The 20,781-nt window shown below is 43.8% G+C and overlaps 1 protein-coding gene across 4 annotated transcripts in view; it reads left to right on the forward strand.

Moving 5' to 3' along the window:
• Positions 1–20,781, forward strand: part of DHX57 (DExH-box helicase 57) — a 2,066,546-nt gene that overhangs the window by 1,136,788 nt on the left and 908,977 nt on the right. The gene's annotated exons all lie outside the window — the stretch shown is intronic.

Raw genomic sequence — 20,781 nt, forward strand, 5'->3', positions numbered from 1 at the left:
TTTTACTGGCTCGAGGCTACCCCCTATCCCATGGTGCCTCACAGCAAATCCCCAGATCTCGTTTGCCGCAAAAGCTTCAAGGTTGTGTCTTACTGGCTCGTTGGCTAAATAAAATGATTTTTTACTATATTTAGTCTCTTCCTACTTTTTTCTATCAGATATATTTTTAGATAGTTTCTTGTCTCTTGTGTGATTGTTTAGGACTGTATGGCCCGTTTAAGTTAGAGGGCCGTAGTGCCCGTTTAAGTTAGAGGGCCTTTCCTCCGTGTGTGTGTGTGTGTGTGAGACTGTTTTCTCTTCTAACTATTATCGTACTTAATATTTTTACTATTATCTCTTTTGTCTCTGTTTCTAAATATGTCAAAAGATAAGGATCATAAGGATCATCGCCCTTCGGGGTTCAAAAAGTATGATAGGTGTGCGCAGAAAATGTCTCTTACAAACAGCCACACCAGTTGCATATATTGCCTTGGTGAAGCCCATTTACAGGAACCATGCACCTTCTGTCACACATTTAGCACTAGAGTTTTGAATGATAGAAAAAGAAAACTCATTGACAGGGGTCTCATGACCAGTTCCTTCCAGGAACAGCTGGAACTTGGTCAGGCAGCTCCAAAATCCTCAAAGAGAAAATCATCGGCCCCGGCTTCGGAGCAGACAAAAAAGACAAGTGTCAGAGCCAAGAAGTTCCAGTCCGACTCAGCATCATCTATTTCGGTGCCATTGATTTCATTGGTTCTGAGACCATCTTCGGTACCGAAACTTTTTCCCGACATCGAGACTGTATCTCCTACATTGAGATCTCCTATTTTGGAGAGAAGGTCTCCTTCTGTCTCCACCAGATCCTCCAGGACTCTATCAGATGAGGACATCAAGAGGGTGGTGAAGAGGTTGCTTTTGGATCCAGCTCTGGCTAGAAAATTGGCCCCTCCAGACCCAAAGGTCTCGGAGCTGATCCCCCTTTCCGATCACTGTTCCTCCTCCGACTGCTTCACTCATGGAACCTATTACTTCAGGTTCCTCTGTCTTGGACCCTTCATTTCCGGGGATTCAACCTGCTTCCTTGGATCCAATTACTCTATCCTTGATGGCTCAGTCTGGAGCCGAGGGTTCTGGGAGCCGACGCTCTCATGTCGACTCCGAGGGGGACAGTCACCCTGGGTTCTAATCGGAACAGACCCTCCCTCTCGGAGCCTTGGCTCGACTCAGCTCGGCTCCCACTTCTGCTTTGGAGCCGTTCCCTCTTGCTAGGAGTCGACCATCTGCCCGCTTGGAGCGGAAGTCTTCTTCAGAGCAGAGGGGAAGGCTTTCAAAGCTATAGAGAAGGCTTTATCCTCTACCAAAGCCATTCCATTGGAACCTGTGTCCCACCAGCAGCAGGCAGCAACCTCTTCCCCCCTGCCACTCCCACAGTGTAGGGGAACCAGAGGCCCAAGTAGCCCCCATTGGAGGTGCCCCGTCTTCCGAGACCTTCCTAGATTATCGCACTGGAGAGCTCCCTTGGAAGAGGCTGTGTAAGAGGAAACATGTCGATTCACCTGAGTCCGTCACATCAGACACTGATTTAGAGGACTCAGAAAGGTCCCCTAGATCCCCCTCTGAGGATGTCTCTTTTTCTGACATCCTAAAAATCCTTAGACAGAGGGGTAATTGGAAGACCTCTAAACCTACTGAGGATGAATCAGTGTATCTTGAGGCTTTTGGTTCCCGACCTTCCACCTCCTGGGTGACGCCGCCTTATGACCAACTTTTGGGGGTCATATTGCGGAAAGCATGGACCTCTCCAGATTCAGTGGAAGCCATTCCGAGGAGGCCAAACAAATTTATGACAGCACCTGAGGACAAGTCTTTCCTTAGTAAGGGAGTTCCAGTTGAGGCTATGGTGGTAGCAGCGGCCACCAAGAAGGAATTATCTGAGACATTTTCTAATATCCATCCTCCTAACTAGGAGTCAAGGACAATGGATAGGTACGGGAAGCATACTTTTTCTTCAGCGGAATTTACATTAAGATCGCTGAATTATCTGACTCATTTTACTCGTCTTCAGAGGGCTCTCCTGAAAGAGTTAGGAGATACCCTCCATGGTTCAGTAGCTCCAGGTTCCTTGGATAAGGTTTCTATGCAGCTCTCCACCCTTACTTCCATAGCTGACTCCTCCATGAGGCTGCTCTCCTATGTGGCAGATGGAGCAAGTAGGGCAGCTGCAGCAGGAATATCCCTCAGGAGACATTCCTGGATGCGTCTTTGTAATTTTACGGAATCCTTCAAGTCTTCCTTCACTAATGTTCCCTTTGAGGGTTCATCTCTTTTTGGACCCCAAGTGAAAGAGACTTTGACTAGGTGCGAGCAGGAAGGGAAAACCTTATCTGCCGTTGGAGTCCGTTTCTCTCTCCTGTCCAGACCCTATCCCAAGGGTAATACAGGAAGGAAAATGTAGTTCCGCAAATCCCAAAAAGGTTTCCCTCAGGCACAAGGTCAACCCGCCCCCAGGGGCAGAGGGAGAGGATACAATGGAAGACGCTGCCCTCGCGGCAGAGGAGGTCCACAACATCAGGGAGACAGAGAAGCTTTCTCTGATCATCCCTTCCATTGACCCTGAAGGGTTGCCCGACTGTCTGTCTCTGGAGGCAGTCGGGGGTCGTATATCACTGTACCCAAGTGCCTGGCTAACTGTCACTCAAGATCGTTGGGTACACACAATAATATCTAGAGGTTATCTGATTCCCTTCATTTCCGAACCCCCCCAACAAACCGGTCTCTACCAGATGTACCACCCATCCAACTAGACCGTGCAACATCAGAGGTCATCTCGTTGCTGCAAAAAAGAGTCATCCGAGAAGTCCCAGCAGAGCAAGTAGGATCCGGAACTTACTCTCGATTCTCTTTAGTTCCAAAAAAGACAGGGGACTGGAGATCAGTTCTAGATCACAGCAGGCTCAACAAGCATGTAAGAAAATCGAAGTTCCAAATAGTCACTGCAGTCAATATTTCCCTTTATTGGGAAAGATAACTGGATGTGCTCAGTCGATCTCCAGGATGCGTACTATCACATCAAAATGGACAGGTGCTCCTGGAGACACTTATACTTCTGTCTGGGAGCCAGTCATTTTCAGTTCAGAACACTGCCCTTTGGCCTCACTACAGCCCCCAGAGTGTTTACCAAATGCATGGCAGTGGTAACAGCTCACCTGAGACATCAAGGATTCCAGGTGTTTCCGTACCTAAACAACTGGCTCCTCACTGCTACCACCAAGCATCAACTAATAAGGACCAGGGATGAGCGACTATCCTTGTGTGCCAGTCTAGGCATCACTGTCAACTCGCAACACATTGTATATTTAGGCTCAGAAATAGACACAACCACCGTGTCAGTAAGACTAACACAGGAAAGAGTGGAATCTCTACACAGTCAGGTCAGATCCTTACTAAACAGAGTCCAGGCCAGAGTAGTCCTTTAAGTCCTAGGGACTATGGCGTCTGCCATCATATTAGTTCCTCTTGCTCGCCTACACATGAGGATTCTCCAATGGCTGCTATTTGCACAGTGGTCAATGCAAGACCTTCCATTGTCTCACTAGATATTAATAACAAACGCATGCAGAAAGGATCTGACATGGTGGTTACACACAAAACAACTTGTCCTAGGTCGTCCATTTGTTCCTCCCCAAGAGAAAGCAGTTTTGACCACGGATGCTTCCCAGATAGGGTGGGGAGACATTATCTGGGAATGACAGTCCAAGGTACTTGGCAAAACCACGAGAACCACTTGCGCATCAATGTTCTGGAGATGAGAGTGGTACTGTATGCATTGCAAGCACTTCACAGCTCCCTTCTCACCGGGACGATTGCGATTCAGTCAGACAAGTATGTCTGTCGTGTGGTACATAAACAAGGGGGAACCAAGTCTTACCCGCTTTGTCAAGAGGCCTTAAGAGTTTGGAAATGGGCGATGGATACTCAACGCTTCCTGATAGTGATGCATATCCCGGGGAAATCCACCGTAATAACAGACAAACTCAGCCGATGAATTCTGATGCTTCATGAGTGGTCCCTGAATCCAATGGTTGCGAAAGAGATCTTTCACAGATGGGGCCAGCCTTGCTGTGATCTTTTTGTCACTCACCTGAACACCAAATGCAGCAGCTACTTTGCCCTCATTCCCCATCCGGGGATGTCACCCAGGGATGCTCTAGCTCACAATTGGCCCCCGGGACTTCTTTATGCCTTTCCTCCTTTTCCACTCATCCCCAAAGTAATACAGAAAGCAAGACAGTTGAGGAGTTCCTTGATCTAAGTTGCTCCTTACTGGCCTCGACAAGTTTGGTTTCCCTTCCTTTGGCCTTACCTCTTGGAGGAACCATGAATTCTGGACCCATCTCCAGATCTCCTGATTCATCAGTCGGGGAAGTTACATCCATCCATCCACACCCTCAAACTGACAGCATGGCTGCTCCAGTTCCACGAATAGCCAGGTGTATTCCTCTATCCCCTGCGGTCAAACACATCCTAATTTCATCCCGTAAACCTTCCACTCAGAAACTATATTCTAGCAAATGGAAAAAAAATTCCCTTTGGGCTATGAACTGGGGCTTAGACCCATATACAGCTCCTTTAGAATCCATTTTATCCTTCCTAACAACAATTTTTCGTGAAGGAGAGGCTGCCACTACAGTTCAATTAGCTGCTAATTCCAATTTCCACTTTGGTTTCATGGGAAATCCAATCATGCAGCACTCCTTGTGTAAAACTTTCTTAAAAGGAGTTCTTCTTCTCAGGCCCCCAGTAAAACCACCATTAGAACCCTGGGACTTAAACTTAGTCCTCTCATCTTTGATGTCTGCACCCTTTGAGCCATCCTCGTCATCAGAGTTAAAATTGTTATCATGGAAAACTTTATTCTTGGTAGCCATAACATCTGCTAGGAGAGTTTCAGAACTACAAGCTCTAACTATTCAACCTCCTTACATTGTCTTTCACAAGGATAGTGTCTCTCTCAGGACAAACCCTTCCTTTCTTCCTAAAGTATGCTCAGAGCACTATCTGAATACCACCATTGAGCTACCTGTGTTTTTTCCAAACCACTCTAATAAATCAGAGTATAGACTGCACCAGCTAGATGTCCACAGAATACTCAGGTTTTATATACACAGGACTAAAGAATTCAGGAAACCTGATCATCTTTTTGTTTCCTTTCCTGACAAAAGGAAAGGCTTGCCTGTTTCTAAGATTACTATTTCAAGATGGCTTTCGGATTGCATATCCTTTGCTTATCAACAAGCTGGTAGACAATTACCTGTCAAAGTTAAAGGTCACTCTACTAGGGCTGTAGCTACTTTGTGCCTTTAGATCTAGGCTCCCAATTGATACTGTTTGTGCAGCAGCTGCTTGGGCAAGACCACATACGTTTGTCACTCATTGCAAATTGGATATGGCCTCCTGGGACAGGTCATCCTTTGGGTCCATTGTGCTGAAGAGTCTCTTCGCTTGAGCCACCCAGGATAAAGGTGCTAGGGACGCTGTCCCATCCAGCAAGAATTACGGCGAGATAGGACTACATAACATAAAGAAGTTATGTACTTACCATAACGTTCCATGTTTGTAGTCCATCTCACCTATATTCTTGCGTTCTTCCCTCCAACCCTCTTCCTGTTTCTGGGGGATTTGGTGGACCATTTTGGTGCTGCCTGACCTTGTTCTTTTTGTTGTCCACCTGGAATGGATTATATTTCTAATCCTGTGCTTATTTCTACAGCTGTTTTCTTATTCTTACCTGATAGATATTTATTGCTTTCTAGAAAACTAGATCTGGGGATTTGCCGTGAGGCACCATGGGATAGGGGCTAGCCTCAAGCCAGTAAAAGCTCTCGAGCTTTAGTATCAGCCGAGTCAGAGCCGAATATCGGCAAGATGGACTACAAACATGGAACGTTATGGTAAGTACATAACTTCTTTTTTAAGCCACTTTTTTTAGTTATGTCAACTCTATCACTTGGATCACGTATTGTATTTTAAATCACCATCTAAACTCAAAAGGCACTACATTTTCTCTCTGCAATATTTTTTTTTCTGCTGTTGAAAATCTTTGCACATTGTCTACTATTGTTCAATGAGGCACAGTAGTACCTTGTCTGTACTCATTAAGAATGAGATATCTGCTTTTACATCAAGAGTTTATGATAAGCTATAAATTTCCTACATGTTTTCTGATGAGACTCAAGCCCTACAACAACTACAAGTACTGTTGGTGACTCCCTGTGGGGCGAGGAAAGTAAATATATATATATATATATATATATATATATATATATATATATATATATATATGTGTGGATATATATATTTTTTTGTCTGGGAATTACTTAAACTGTTAGGGTTGCTTACTGTTTTACCTTCTCCATCATTTTGTTTTCTGTTTTATAAAGTCTGTTTGGTCTAGTGTTTTTGATCTATGTAGCAGATGGACACTTAAATTACCTAGGCTGCACATTTCACATGCTTTTTTTTTCCCATTGGTTAATTTGTTTTTTGAGTGATACTTAAATACATAGATAATTTCTGGGTCCTTGTCTTTTCTGATAAGACACAGAAATTGATCTTTATAAGCTTCCCCCTTTCTACATTGCTGTTTATATTCTGAGTTATTTATTTGCCTTTCTTTCTGCTTATCTTGAAAAAATTTTGCCTCTCACTCTCTAGCTAGCTGTTGGATAAAATAGTAAAATAGTGTACTTTTACACTCTTGCAAGCTCTTTTCTGTGTTTTTTTTTCTTCAGGACAACAGTGGGTTTTCCATTTAGTGACAGTGGGTTGTAGTCTGGTCCAGGGCTGGCCTTAGTTGATATGGCGCCCTAGGCGAAGTAGTGCTCCGGTGCCCCTTAAGCCCCACCCACGTCATACTCATGAAACGCCCCTACGAGCCACACCCACAGGTAGGTCACTCCCAAAAAAAAGCCACTTCAGTCATTCACTTCCCAAGAAAACCAGTCCAGTCCAGTCATTTCCTTTAATTATTTAAATGCATAGAAGAAAGGATACCTTGTAATGTAGTTTAAACTGCAAGTGAAGATGGAAATTTCCTTTAATAAACCTGCTTTATCTGTTGCTCCTTCACACATACTTTACTATAAAAGTCATGTCTTCAGAAAATAGAAGTCTATGTGGCTTGGTTCAAAGGGTTGCTTAGGTTAATCTAAACAGTTTAATTTTACTCTGGGTAGGTGAGCAAACCGTACAGCTCAGTAAAGTAGAATAGCAACCTCTCTCCTCCCTGTGTACAAAAGCTTAAGCTAAAATAGCACAAACACAGATAGCCATTTGATAAACAATACAATCTTGCAATAAAAACAGGCTTAGCATGAACAGTAAAATTCTCTGCCACTGTAATTGCATGAAAACCCATATTTATAGAAAAAGCATCTGTCGTGGAGGATTAAGTTTACATTTGGGCTGTTTTCAAAACAGACTCCTTGCACACATTTTATATATCATTAAATGTTATATTATACACATACTCTTTGGTTAAAATAAGTCAGTAAATAGAAACAGCACAATTTACAACTTCAAAAAAGTAATCAGATTAGTAATACTTGCCACAAATAATTGTCCAGTCATTTTTTTATAAAGTGTGACCTGTCAGAAATAACCAAATTCACACCATTGGCAGAAACAAGTCTCACTTATAGACCCACAAACAAACACCACAGATGGCCCATCAGATGATCAACTACAGCAAGTTCACCCAAACCACGAGATGCATCGAAAATTGTATATAAAGATCTGGAGATTACTATATTTGTAGTAAATGATTCCACATTCTTGATATTCCTTAGTTACAAACCTATCTCCAATAGTAATATTATTTCACGACTATTTGCAGAACCATACTATGCAATCTAGAAATAGAATTTCTGGAAGTCAATTTAAATGACAAGATTTAAAACAAAACTCTTTCAAAGCCTCCAATCTTACTATACTGTCTAGCTTCCAAAATGCCTCGACTATTCATGCTACTCAAAGATTCCTCCTTTGCCAAACTATATCATGCCTGGTGAAGACGAGCATTAATTTTGTTAGCAAGGTGTGTCTGGTAGTTTGTAGTCTAGTGCTTGATTTCCTCAATGACAGCAGTGGCTAAATTTCCAGCATCTCCCTTGGGCCGCCTGCCTGCCCCATATAGCCTGCAAAAGAAGGTGCAGTTTGACTTGCCGTACTTGAGAGAAAGGGGTATAGTTACTGGAGGAGCCAGGTTAGGGAGTGTGAGTGAATGGTTTATGTGAGTTCACCAATCCTAGATGAAGGGACTGGTGTTATGCTTACAGCCAAAGTGCACCCTAGTGAATCCTGTAGCATGTGTCTTTGGCTGAAGGCAGATTTTAATTCATTCATTCAATAGCTGAGAGTGAGAACAGGTTGATGCTGTGGGCAGTGATGTTTTCAATTAATATATTCACTCTGCCAAGTTAGGGTTTCCCCTTTCTGTGCATACCTAAAAATCCCCCAACCCTAGATGCATTCATGATTACATGAAGACTGCTCCCGGCTTTCATGCACCTTAAAGGAAGACTGGCAGTCTTAGATGTCACAGACCACCAAGTTCATTCTCTCCCTGGACAGTGAGGCCCACCCTCATCAGGATTCAGCCAGGGATGACTGGGAATAAGGGGAACATATCAATGGTGAGAAGATGGATACCAAAAATAATTCATTAGCATATTTGGACACCGGCTTGTTGAATGCTATCTCCACAGAACTGGGGACAGGAAAAGCACTATAAAATACACACTACCAACAGCAATGATGCAGTTATTGTTTTATTCTTCTTTTTATATTTACAGTGACTAACGTTGGATTATGTGGCTGTGAATAACAGCAGCAAATTAAAATACCAGTATTTGCATTCCTTACTTTAATTATAATAAGGTCTGTGCTTAAGTGGAACCCAATTTAAGACAAATATTTGGCCTAAAATTCTTGCATAATACATGAGTATAACTGGTAATTACTTCATACTAATCTGATGTAGACTACATTTTTATTATAACAATAAAACTGTGATATCCTGACTCCTGATACAATTAACAGTAAAATTATTTGGTGAGATGTATTGAGACCCGGTAGGAAAATAAATTATCTCTCAGATTCTAGATATTTTACAAAAAAAAAAAAAAACATACTTCTCTCACTACTACTTCAGCAATAACCCATGCCTGGGTGTGGGTAATGCTGGATTTACAACAGTAAAATTATTTGGTGAGATGTATTGAGACCCAGTAGGAAAATAAATGATCTCTCAGATTCTAGATATTTTACAAAAAAAAAAAAACATACTTCTCTCACTACTACTTCAGCAATAACCCATGCCTGGGTGTGGGTAATGCTGGATTTACCCATGGTTATTGTGGTTTGGTCACAAGGGCGAAGCCCGAGTGGCCAAACAAAGACAACCATGGGTAAATCCAGCATTACCCACACCCAGAAGTTGGTTATTGCTTTTATACAATGACATTATTTAAGAAAAAAAAATACTTAACTTTGCTTAAATAATGGCATTGTATAATGCCTCTGTGCTACCCTTCTGCAGCTGTCCAGTATTCTGGAGCAGTTCTGATGTACTGCACATGCGTATGCTTACGCAGTACATCAGAGCTGTGTGTAGAGGAAGCAACGGAGAAAGGAAGATCTCCATCGCTTTTTAAAAGTGTCTCGCTATGTTAAACGAGTTTAATATAGCGAGACAGCTTTAAAAAAAGCAACTGAGATCTTCCTTTCTCCGTTGCTTTTTTAAAGTTGTCTCGTTATGTTAAAGTTTAACATAGCGAGATTACAGCAGCAGAGCTCTTCTGTTTTCCGTTGCTGTCTAAAAAAATACTTATACTAATGGAAAAAGTCTGGGCGACCGGACCTTTTTTCCATTAGTATAAGTCTGACGTTTTGGAATATTGATGGGGGGGGTCATTGTATAATGTTCAATAATTCCATGTGGAAGACACCTCAGTTCTTTATACTTTTACTACCTTCCATTCTAAGAACATGGTCTGCAACATTCATTTTACTTCTGTTTTAATAACTTACATTTATGGACTTTTATTAATATTATACAGTATCACATATGTCATTGTATTACCTACAGTAGAACATTACCCTATGCGGCTTGCAGCTTTCAGTTTCATGTTTTCATACTCCTTCTGTTTGTGTAAGCACACAGGAATCTAATAAAATTCACAGTGCTGTATGCAGAGTTGTCCCCCCGTACCTTGGAAGCAATGTGAATATTTTTTTCTTTATATAGCTATTCTTAGATTGGTTAGCCTACATTTGTTATTTCAGTGAATTATGGTTAGCCTAACCAGATTGGAGTGCAGCATTCTTATACCTGCTCCAACACTCTTTCAAGGAAGGCGGAAACTTGTAATTGCACTTTCATAACACATAGGATCTGCATCTAAAAGCTTGGAAAAAGCTGCCTGTCCCCAAAACATAACATACCGTTCCTCCTTACAGCAGACTCTCAAACCGTGAAGTAAGTTTTTTTTTTTTTTTTTTTTTTTGAAACTGTTCTAGCCAACCTGCAGCTGTAAGTGGGAGGGTGCTCACCCCCCCCCCCTCCCCATAGTTCTGGCTTCCAGTTACACTTCTGCAGGGCGCCGAGAAGAGCGCAAACTTTGTTAATCAAAATAAATAAAAACTGCACCCTTTAAGAGGCTGGCCTTCACGGCACCCTAGGCGGTCACCTAGTTCGCCTAAGGCTGGCCATGGTCTGGTCTGCATAGGTTGGAAAACTAGACAGTCCTGCATGTAGTTGTTTTATTGGCTGGAGGGCCTGTTAATCAGCTTACCTTGTTTTTAATGCATTTATACATTCTGTGCAGTTGAGTGGCTCTTGGCTCATTTCTACAAAACTAAGTACTTTTATTTGATAATCACACATTTGTAAGCTGTTTAAAGGGGTCTATATTTAATCAGTGAACGCTTAAAGAAGCAAACGCTGATTTATTGACCCTCTTTAAACAAAAGCTGAAAATCCCGAACACTCAGAACAGCGATTTTTTTCCCAGGGAAAAGAAATCGCTGGGCCATTTTTGGGACTTTGACATTTCCTCCACTGTGGTGCGATCTCAGAGTTGGTATATTTAAGTGGGGGGTAAAGCCCCCTACTTTATTTAATGTTTTGGAGTTTTTTCTCCCTGGGAAAAAAATCACTGTTCCGAGAGTTCGGAATTTTACCTTTCGCTTAAAGAGGGTTGATAAATCAGCGTTTGCTTTTTTAAGCATTTGCTGATTTAACATAGACCTGTTTAAAGTACACTGCTAGATCTGTATCTTTATGTTTGTGGTAGCATTTCACTTGGCACAATCTTTTACTGTGCTTGAACATTAGTAGGACTGTGATTATTCATCTAGTGGCAGTAGGTGATTACCTGGACTATGTGACTTGAGAAGCGCACAAAAGGCATCTGAGTGTAATCATTATATTGGCCAGAAGTCTCAGTAGTCAGTTTTCTGTATTTCTAATGCTGGTATAACTTTGGCACATTTGCACAGAGCTGATTGCTGTGCAAGTGCCCTTTATAGACACAAACATCTGAAAACACTACTTATTTTCATTATACTGTGTAGGTTTACTATGCTAATTACCTTATTATAGCACCCAGGACTGTTGTTGCTCAAAGATCATCTGATTTGATGCTAGGCAGCATTACTGGTTAGGTTATCTGCAGATTATACCAAGTAAGCACCCTTCCCTCATCTGGTTACAAACACCCTCCGCTCTTGTCATTTCAAGTACACATTAGGACCTGTAACCATAGATTGGTACTTTCCTGCTGTCTCTGCATCTAGCTTCGTGGACATGGGCATCCTGAGGCAATGTAACATATACAATGTTAAGTTGTCTATCTCGCCTTCATTCTTGCTGGATGGGTTCGGAGCCGATCCTTGGCTCCGACTCGGCCTTCTACTAAAGCTCGAGAGCTATTTACTGGCTCGAGGCCTCCCCATATCCCACAATGCTAGGCGCTAGATACCCAGATCTTGTTTGCCGCTTCAGCTACGAGGTTGCGTTTTTACTGGCACAGGTCATATTACTCCTTTTTTTTTTTCTATTTTCAGCTAATATTTAACTGTATTTTTTCTTAGAGATAGATTGTCTTACCTTGTAGTATAGTTATACCGTGTATCCCCTAGTTTGTCCCACTTAGGAAACTCGTTTTCTGTTAGAGAGTTTCTCCCCCCCCCTTGTTTCTTCTCTATTGGTGGCTAACCCCCCCCCCCTTGTTGTACCTATAGGAGTAGTGTTTAGCCTTCCAGTTTTTTGTATATTTTTATTGAGGTTGTTGTTATTATTAAGTGTGGGTGATAGTGATAGTTTTTTTCTGCTTATTATTGTTAGCTTATCTAGTGCGGGCATGTGAGTGTGTCTGTGTGCCTTGTTTTAAGCACTAGTGTAAGTTTTCTCTCTTTGGTATCCCCGGGACAGTATGTCCAAGGATACCAAAGTTTCAGGCTTCAAGAAGTGTGACTCGTGCTGTCAGAAGATGTCTCTGACAGACAGTCACACTTTTTGCGTTTATTGCTTGGGTTCCCTACACCTGCAGGACTCCTGCTCGGTCTGTCATGCCTTCAGCCCGAGAGTCCTGCAGGAGCGTAGGAACAAGCTTATTTTGAGAGGCCTACTCATGCCAGAGGGATCCCCGGCAAAGCCTCAGTCGGGGAAGTCCTCAAAGCCCACCAAGCCGTCGGCTCCCAGTTCGGAGCCGTCGCTGGGCGGAGCATCTGCCTCCTCTTTGGCTCCGGCTGGAGCCGACACCTCTAGACCTCAATCGGCTCCGACTTTACTGTCGGAACCGTCATTGGGCCGAAAACATTCTAGGTCCCCTTCCCTAGAATTGGTTCGCTCGGCTCCGAGGTCACCGTTGCTTCAGTCGGAACGAAGCCATAGGTCCCACTCCTCTCGGTCTTCCAGGTTATCTGACCATGACTTGGAGAGGGTGGTCAGTAGACTACTTAAGTTGCAGGCCCTGGCCAAGATGTTAACCAGCCCTTCTCAGCAGACTGTGGCTGTCCCGGTGTCTTCAGCAGTTCCTCCTCTGACTCCCCTTTTGTGTTCGGAGCCGGAGCTGGTTGGGGCTCGAATCTTGGAAACGTCGGAGCTGATACCACACCTTTTGGCTCCTTCGTCGGCTTTGATCTCTTCATTGGTTCCTTCCTTGGAGGGATCTGGGCGCCGGGACTCCCTCCGGCTCCGAGGGGACGAGTGGCATCGGACCCTTGTCCGACCCCGTTCTCCCTCTCGGGGCTTCAGCGCAGGTGAGCTCGGCCCCAACATTGGCCTCGAAGCCGTCCTTCTCGGTGCTGGGAGGGATTCACGTCTCTTCGGAGCGGGGACCCTCTGCTCTGCCTGACAGGGGTGCCTTCGAGGTCATGAGGAGTGTGCTGACTCCTGAGTCGGCTCCTTCGGCTCCTCCCCCCATGGTGCCTGCATCGGTCTCTGGCCACCCTCCTGACCCCAAGCGTGGAGAACAGACGCTCCAGGCCACCCCATTGGGCATATCTTCCTCTTCCGAGGCCTCCCCTGATCATTCAGAAGAGCCCCCTCAGAAGAGAAAATGTAAGAGGAAACATGTTGACTCCCCCGAGTCAGTCACGTCTGATACCGACTTGGAGGATTCGGAAGGGTCCCCAAGATCCCCCTCTGAGGATGTCTCTTTTTCAGACATCCTAGAGATCCTTAAACAGAGGGGGAACTGGACTGCCCTTAACCCTTCCGAGGATGAGTCGGTGTACCTGGACGCATTTGGTTCTTGCCCTTCCACCTCCTGGGTGTCTCCACCCTTCGACCCGCTCATGGAAGTGGTGGCTCGAAGGGCGTGGTCAGCCCCGGACACAGTGGAACCAACTCCCCGCAGGCCCACTAAGTTCATTATAGCCCCACCCAACAAACAATTTCTGACAAAAGGTGACCCTGTTGATGCCATGGTGATGGCAGCAGCCACTAAGAAGGAGTTGGCTGACCCTTCGGTGCCTGTCCATCCACCTAATAAAGAGTCCAGGACAATAGACAGGTACGGGAAGCGGATGTTTTCTTCAGCAACTTTTTCCATGAGGTCGCTGAATTATCTGTGCCATTTCACCCGCCTTCAAAGGGATCTTCTCAAGGAACTGGGTGATACCCTTCAGGATCCATCAGCTGCGGGGGCTCAGGATAAGATTAACTCCCAGCTGGCGACCCTTAACTCTATCGTCAACTCCTCAATGCGGCTCATTTCTTATGCAGCCGATGGGGCGAGTAGGGACGCAGGTACAGGCGTGGCTTTGAGAAGACATGCCTGGATGCTGTTATGTAACTTTGCTGACCCCTTTAAGGCGTCCTTCATCAATACCCCCTTCGATGGTTCAGCTCTGTTTGGACCACAGGTGAAGGATACCCTTACCAGGTGTGAGCAGGAAGGCAAGACTCTCTCTGCTGTGGGAGTCCGTTTTTCTACTCCCTCTAGACCATACCCTAAAGGTCAGAAGAGTGGAAAAATGTGGTTTCGGAAACCCCAGGGAGTCGTGCCTGACACATGTGGTGAGTTTCTCTCCAGGGGCAGAGGAGGGAACAATAATGGACGCCGTCCGAGGGGCAGAGGGGGTCCGCAAAATCAGGGTAGCAGAGAGTCTTTCTCTGACAAACCCTTTCAGCATCCCTGAGGGGCTGCCCAACTGTCCACCTACGGAGGCAGTCGGAGGAAGATTGTCACTGTACCCAGAAGCCTGGCAACTCCTCACACAAGATAAATGGGTACTGTCCATCATATCCGAGGGTTACAAAATCCCCTTTGTCCACACCCCTGTACAAACAACCAGGTCCCTTCCAGATGTTCCACCTGGTCTAAGGGAACAAGCAGTGCTAGAAATTTCAAAACTGCTAAAAAAAAGGGCCATCCAGCCAGTCCCAGCAGACCAGCAAGGATCCGGGATTTACTCCAAGTTCTTTTTAGTACCAAAAAAGACAGGGGACTGGAGATAAATTTTGGATCTCAGCAAGTTAAACAAATCTGTTCAAAGAACGAAGTTCCAGATGATCACGCTTCAGTCCATTCTACCCTTTTTGGGTCAGGACAATTGGATGTGCTCCATAGACATTCAGGATGCATGCTACCATATCAAAATGGAAGATGCTCCAGAAGGTTTCTCCGCTTCCGGCTATGAGCCAGTCATTATCAATTCAGAGCCCTGCCCTTTGGTCTCATCACTGCCCCCAGGGTGTTCACCAAATGCATGGCAGTGGTTACGGCTCACCTGAGACAGCGAGGATTCCAGGTGTTTCCATATCTAGACGACTGGCTCCTTACTGCTTCCACCAGGCATCAGCTACTGCGAGCCAGGGATTATACCATCCAACTTGCTCCGAGCTAGGTATCTCAGTAAATTTTGAAAAGTCTGCATTGTCGCCTTGTCAATCTATAACCTTTATAGGCACAAGATTAAATACAAAAGAGCTGTCTGCAAAACTTCCTTTAGACAGAGTATCAGACATTCGCCGACATGTGCAGGTCTTACTACAGTGCAAGAGGATTCAGGCCAGATTTATACTGAAAACTTTGGGTCTCATGGCAGCAGCAATCACATTACTTCCCCTGGCTTGTTTTCACGTGCGGATTCTTCAGTGGATGCTTTTTACCCAATGGTCCTTTCAACAACTTCCGATGTCTCACAACATAATAATCACTCAATCATGCAAAGACCACCTGACTTGGTGGATGGTCTCCCCTCTAGTACTTCAGCGCAGATCATTTGTTCTTCCACCTCCTGTTGCCACGGTGACCATGGATGCCTCCCTGATCGGGTGGGAGGGGCATTTTCAGGGCAGGACTGTCCAAGGCACTTGGCAACCTCTACAGTACCACTTGCACATAAACGTCTTGGAGATGAGAGCGGTGCTTTTAGCGTTGCAAGCTCTTCAGGACTCTCTACCCACCGGGACTATTGCAGTTCAAACAGACAATATGTCTGTAGTGTGGTACATCAACAAGCAGGGCGGAACCAAGTCCTATCCCTTATGTCGCGAAGCAGTCAGACTCTGGCAGTTGGCGATCTCCTCTCAATGGTTTCTGATAGCAACGCACATCCCTGGGAAGTCCAACATCATAGCGGACAGGCTAAGCAGAGCTATTCTCATGCCTCATGAGTGGTCTCTCAATCAGTCAGTAGTGGGCAAAATCTTCCACAGATGGGGTCAACCTTGCTGCGACCTTTTCACAACTCCGACGATTTCTTCACTCTCTTCCCCCTCCCCGGCCACTCCCCCAGGGACGCTCTAGTTCACGATTGGCCCCGGGGTCTCCTGTATGCATTCCCACCTTTTCCCCTAATTCCCAAACTAATTCAGAAGGTGACCGTGTTGGGATCCAGGATGATCCTCATTGCACCTTACTGGCCTTGACAAATTTGGTTCCCATTCCTGCATTGTCACCTGCTGGAGCAGCCTTGGAATCTGGACCCAGTGCCAGACCACTGGGTCTATCAGTCGGGCAGGCTGCACCAATCCCTTCAGTCTCTCAACCTCACAGCTTGGTTGCTCCACTTCCAACCTTAGCCAGGCTTCCACATATTTCTCAACCGGTGCGTGAAATCATCCTTTCTTCGCACAAATCTACTACCAGGAAGACTTATGCTAGTAAGTGGAAACGTTTCTCTTTCTGGGCAGAGGCTAGAAATATAGACCCCTTTACAGCCCCTGTCCATCACGTTCTAGATTTTTTAGCAGAACTTTTTCGAGCTGGTTCCTCGTCTGCCACCATTAGGGTCCAATTGGCTGCTATTGCAAATTTCCACGCTGGCCTGTCAGAAACCAGCATCATGTCCCACAAACTTTGCAAGGCCTTTCTTAAAGGGACTATTTTACTTAGGCCCCCGGTCAGAGATCCCCCGCCTCCGTGGGATTTAAACCTGATATTAGCTTCCTTGATTCTCCCTCCTTTTGAACCTGCGGCCTCCTGTTCCTTGAAATTACTCTCCTGGAAGACTCTCTTTTTAGTAGCCATCACCTCAGCAAGGAGAGTTTCGGAACTTCAAGTCCTCTGTATTCGCCCTCCTTATCTTGTTTTTCACAAGGATAGAGTTTCACTCAGGACTAATCCTTCTTTTCTGCCCAAGATACCTTCCGAAACAAACCTGAATCAGGCTGTTGATCTACCTGTCTTTTTTCCTAACTATTCGAACAAAGCTGAACAAAAGTTACACCAATTGGACGTTCATAGGCAATTATGTTTTTATTTGGACAGGACTAAGCAAACAAGAAAATCGGACCACCTCTTCCTGTCCTATGCTGAGGGCAAACAGGGCCTGCCAGTTTCTAAAGTAACCTTATCCAGGTGGTTGGCCTCTATTATTACTTTGATTTATCAACTGAGACATAAAGAACTCCCTACAAAACCAAAAGCTCATTCCACTAGAGTGTTAGCTACTTCGGTAGCTTTTCAAGCAAGACTACCAATGGAATCTATTTGTGCTGCAGCCACATGGGCCACTCCTCATACTTTCATTTCACATTATAAGTTGGATATGGCCTTTAGGAGTCGAGCTGATTTTGGTTCCACTGTGTTCAAGAGTCTGTTCAGATGAGCCACCCAGGACTAAGGTGCTAGGGACGCTGTCCCATCCAGCAAGAATGAAGGCGAGATAGACAACTTAACATTAAGAAGTTATGTACCTACCATAATGTTCCATGTTAGTTGTCTTCTTCTCGCCTTCTTTCATGCATCCCACCTTCCATCCCCCTAGCCTGGATAGACCGAGAAGAGTCCCTTTTTGAGGCCTTCTTCCTCTGGCTGAGTCTTATCTGTTTACGTCCTTTTCTGTTTTAGTACTGTAGGTAGACCTTGTAGTTTGGACAGGTGTCCTTGAAATTTTCTTCTATGGTGTTAGCTCTGCCAAATGAGATCTGAGTATCTAGCGCCTAGCATTGTGGGATATGGGGAGGCTTTGAGCCAGTAAATAGCTCTCGAGCTTTAGTAGAAGGCCAAGTCAGAGCCGAGGACCGACGCCGAACCCATCCAGCAAGAAAGAAGGCGAGAAGAAGACAACTAACATGGAACATTATGGTAGGTACATAACTTAATACAGAAAACGTTTCCAGGCAGCTCAGCACAGAAGTAACATGGTACTTGCAGTTAACCTTTTATTCCAGACCAGAGAATAATATCAAACGTGAAACACAAGCGCTTTCGCTCGGAGTGTTCCGAGCTTTTTCAAGTGGATCAATTAGTTACTTGCAATTTCTACTTAAATACACCTGAAGAATTAATTAATTGGTTTACATATACAGTATTAAAGCAACAGTTGCCTATTTACATAAAAAACACAACTTCTAAAATCAGTTCAAGTTAAAAAAATGAGTACATATTCATCTATATGTACATATTAGATACTAAATTGTGTATTGAAAGTCGTACAATTATAAAATTATCATATTCTGTCTATAGTTTAAAAATAAGTTAAAATCAAATGAAGCAATGTTAAGCATTCTGTTCACTATTCTACAAAATGATATATGATCAATACTTTTGAAACTACTATCGTCTTTCCCAAATGTCAATTTTTCTAAAAACAAAATCCTGAAAGTTGAAAAGTGCTCTAAAAAGTGCAAATGCGACAAAGGGAAATGAAATAAGGCCAAAAGGGAGGAAAAGGAGGCAGATGTAAATAGAGAAGACAAGAATGCTGGAAAGTCTGCAATGGAACTAATTATAACCTGGCCCTTCTTAATCTTAACACCGAACTAATACTTATAGTGTCATTTAGTCCAGGTGGTTTTCCGGCATCCAACCTCAGTTGCCACATTAACTCCCTATATTCCAAGGTGGCCTCCCAGTCCCCTCCCCTGACATCAGGGGTAACCTGTTCAAGGACTGTGAACTTCAACCTGAAATTGGGGCAACTGAGGGAATGCTTATAGAAAGCATTGTTTTCTTTTTTCTTTTCTATATCATAAAAGTGCTCATAAAGCCTTTTTCTAAATTCCCTTTCGGTTTTCCCTACATAAAAACTTGAACAGGTCGTGTATAAACCTAAATAAACTACTCCCTTAGTACCACAAGAGAACGAACCATACGGTTGGATGTTGAATTTTCTTGATTTGAGGTATAGGTTGGGTTCATTTAGAAGTGCATGACACTGACTACAGGCTCCACATTTGTAAGTCCCTCTGCGTAATTGTTGCCTGTTCCCATTCATCCGTGGTCTCTTCTTAAACAGTTCCTTAAGATTGATGCCTCTCTTCCTAGTAAATTTAGGCTTGGGGGGTAAGTTACACTTGAGATCCTCATGGGATGTAAGAATGGACCAACAAAGTCAGCTTCTACTTTAGAAACAGTGTTATGAGAAACAGTACCTTTGTGAAAAATAAATTACTGGTCCGCCCAGCTAGAAAAGTTAAAATCTTTCTGTTTATCCTTGGATATTTTCCTTCATGCAGAGTGTTCATTTCGGCCATTGTTGGAAGTATTCGGCAGTTCAAAAGTGGTAGGAACAGTAAATATGGTAGATTGTACTCCATTGTGCCCTTCCGCATTTGAAGATAACGCTTTACCTCTCTGAAAAGCAAAGTGCTGTTGATTTCCTGTGGGAGGGGGGTCATCCCCAATACTCCCTTTCAAAAGACCTCTTAATTCTGTTAACATCGCCAGGACCTGGTTAAATTCAGTTCGTGTTACCGGAAGTTCACTGGTGTTGTCTTTCAGTAAGCCCGGGGTGATTTCCGGGTTGAAAACCTCCGCTTCTGCAGCCATGGAAAGATGAAAGGACCAAGAAATGTAGAACGATAACCAAAAAACAGATACAGAAAACGTTTCCAGGCAGCTCAGCACAGAAGTAATGTGGTACTTGCAGTTAAATAAATTCCTTTTATTCCAGACCAGAGAATAATATCAAACGTGAAACACAAGCGCTTTCGCTCGGAGTGTTCCGAGCTTTTTCAAGTGGATCAATTAGTTACTTGCAATTTCTACTTAAATACACCTGAAGAATTAATTAATTGGTTTACATATACAGTATTAAAGCAACGATTGCCTATTTACATAAAAAACACAACTTCTAAAATCAGTTCAAGTTAAAAAAATGAGTGCATATTCATCTATATGTACATATTAGATACTAAATTGTGTATTGCAAGTCGTACAATTATAAAATTGTCATATTCTGTCTATAGTTTAAAAATAAGTTAAAATCAAATGAAGCAATGTTAAGCATTCTGTTCACTATTCTACAAAATGATATATGATCAATACTTTTGAAACTACTATCGTCTTTCCCAAATGTCAATTTTTCTAAAAACAAAATCCTGAAAGTTGAAAAGTGCTCTAAAAAGTGCAAAAGGGAAATGAAATAAGGCCAAGGGGGAAAAGGAGGCAAATGTAAATAGAGAAGACAAGAATGCTGGAAAGTCTGCAATGGAACTGAATTATAACCTGGCCCTTCTTAATCTTAACACCGAACTAATACTTATAGTGTCATTTAGTCCAGGTGGTTTTCCGGCATCCAACCTCAGTTGCCACATTAACTCCCTATATTCCAAGGTGGCCTCCCAGTCCCCTCCCCTGACATCAGGGGTAACCTGTTCAAGGACTGTGAACTTCAACCTGAAATTGGGGCAACTGAGGGAATGCTTATAGAAAGCATTGTTTTCTTTTTTCTTTTCTATATCATAAAAGTGCTCAGAAAGCCTCTTTCTAAATTCCCTTTCGGTTTTCCCTACATAAAAACTTGAACAGGTCGTGCATAAACCTAAATAAACTACTCCCT

Source organism: Protopterus annectens, chromosome 1.part2, assembly GCF_019279795.1.
Source record: "Protopterus annectens isolate FY-2018-M chromosome 1.part2, PAN1.0, whole genome shotgun sequence".
NCBI classification, from domain to species: Eukaryota; Metazoa; Chordata; order Ceratodontiformes; family Protopteridae; genus Protopterus; species Protopterus annectens.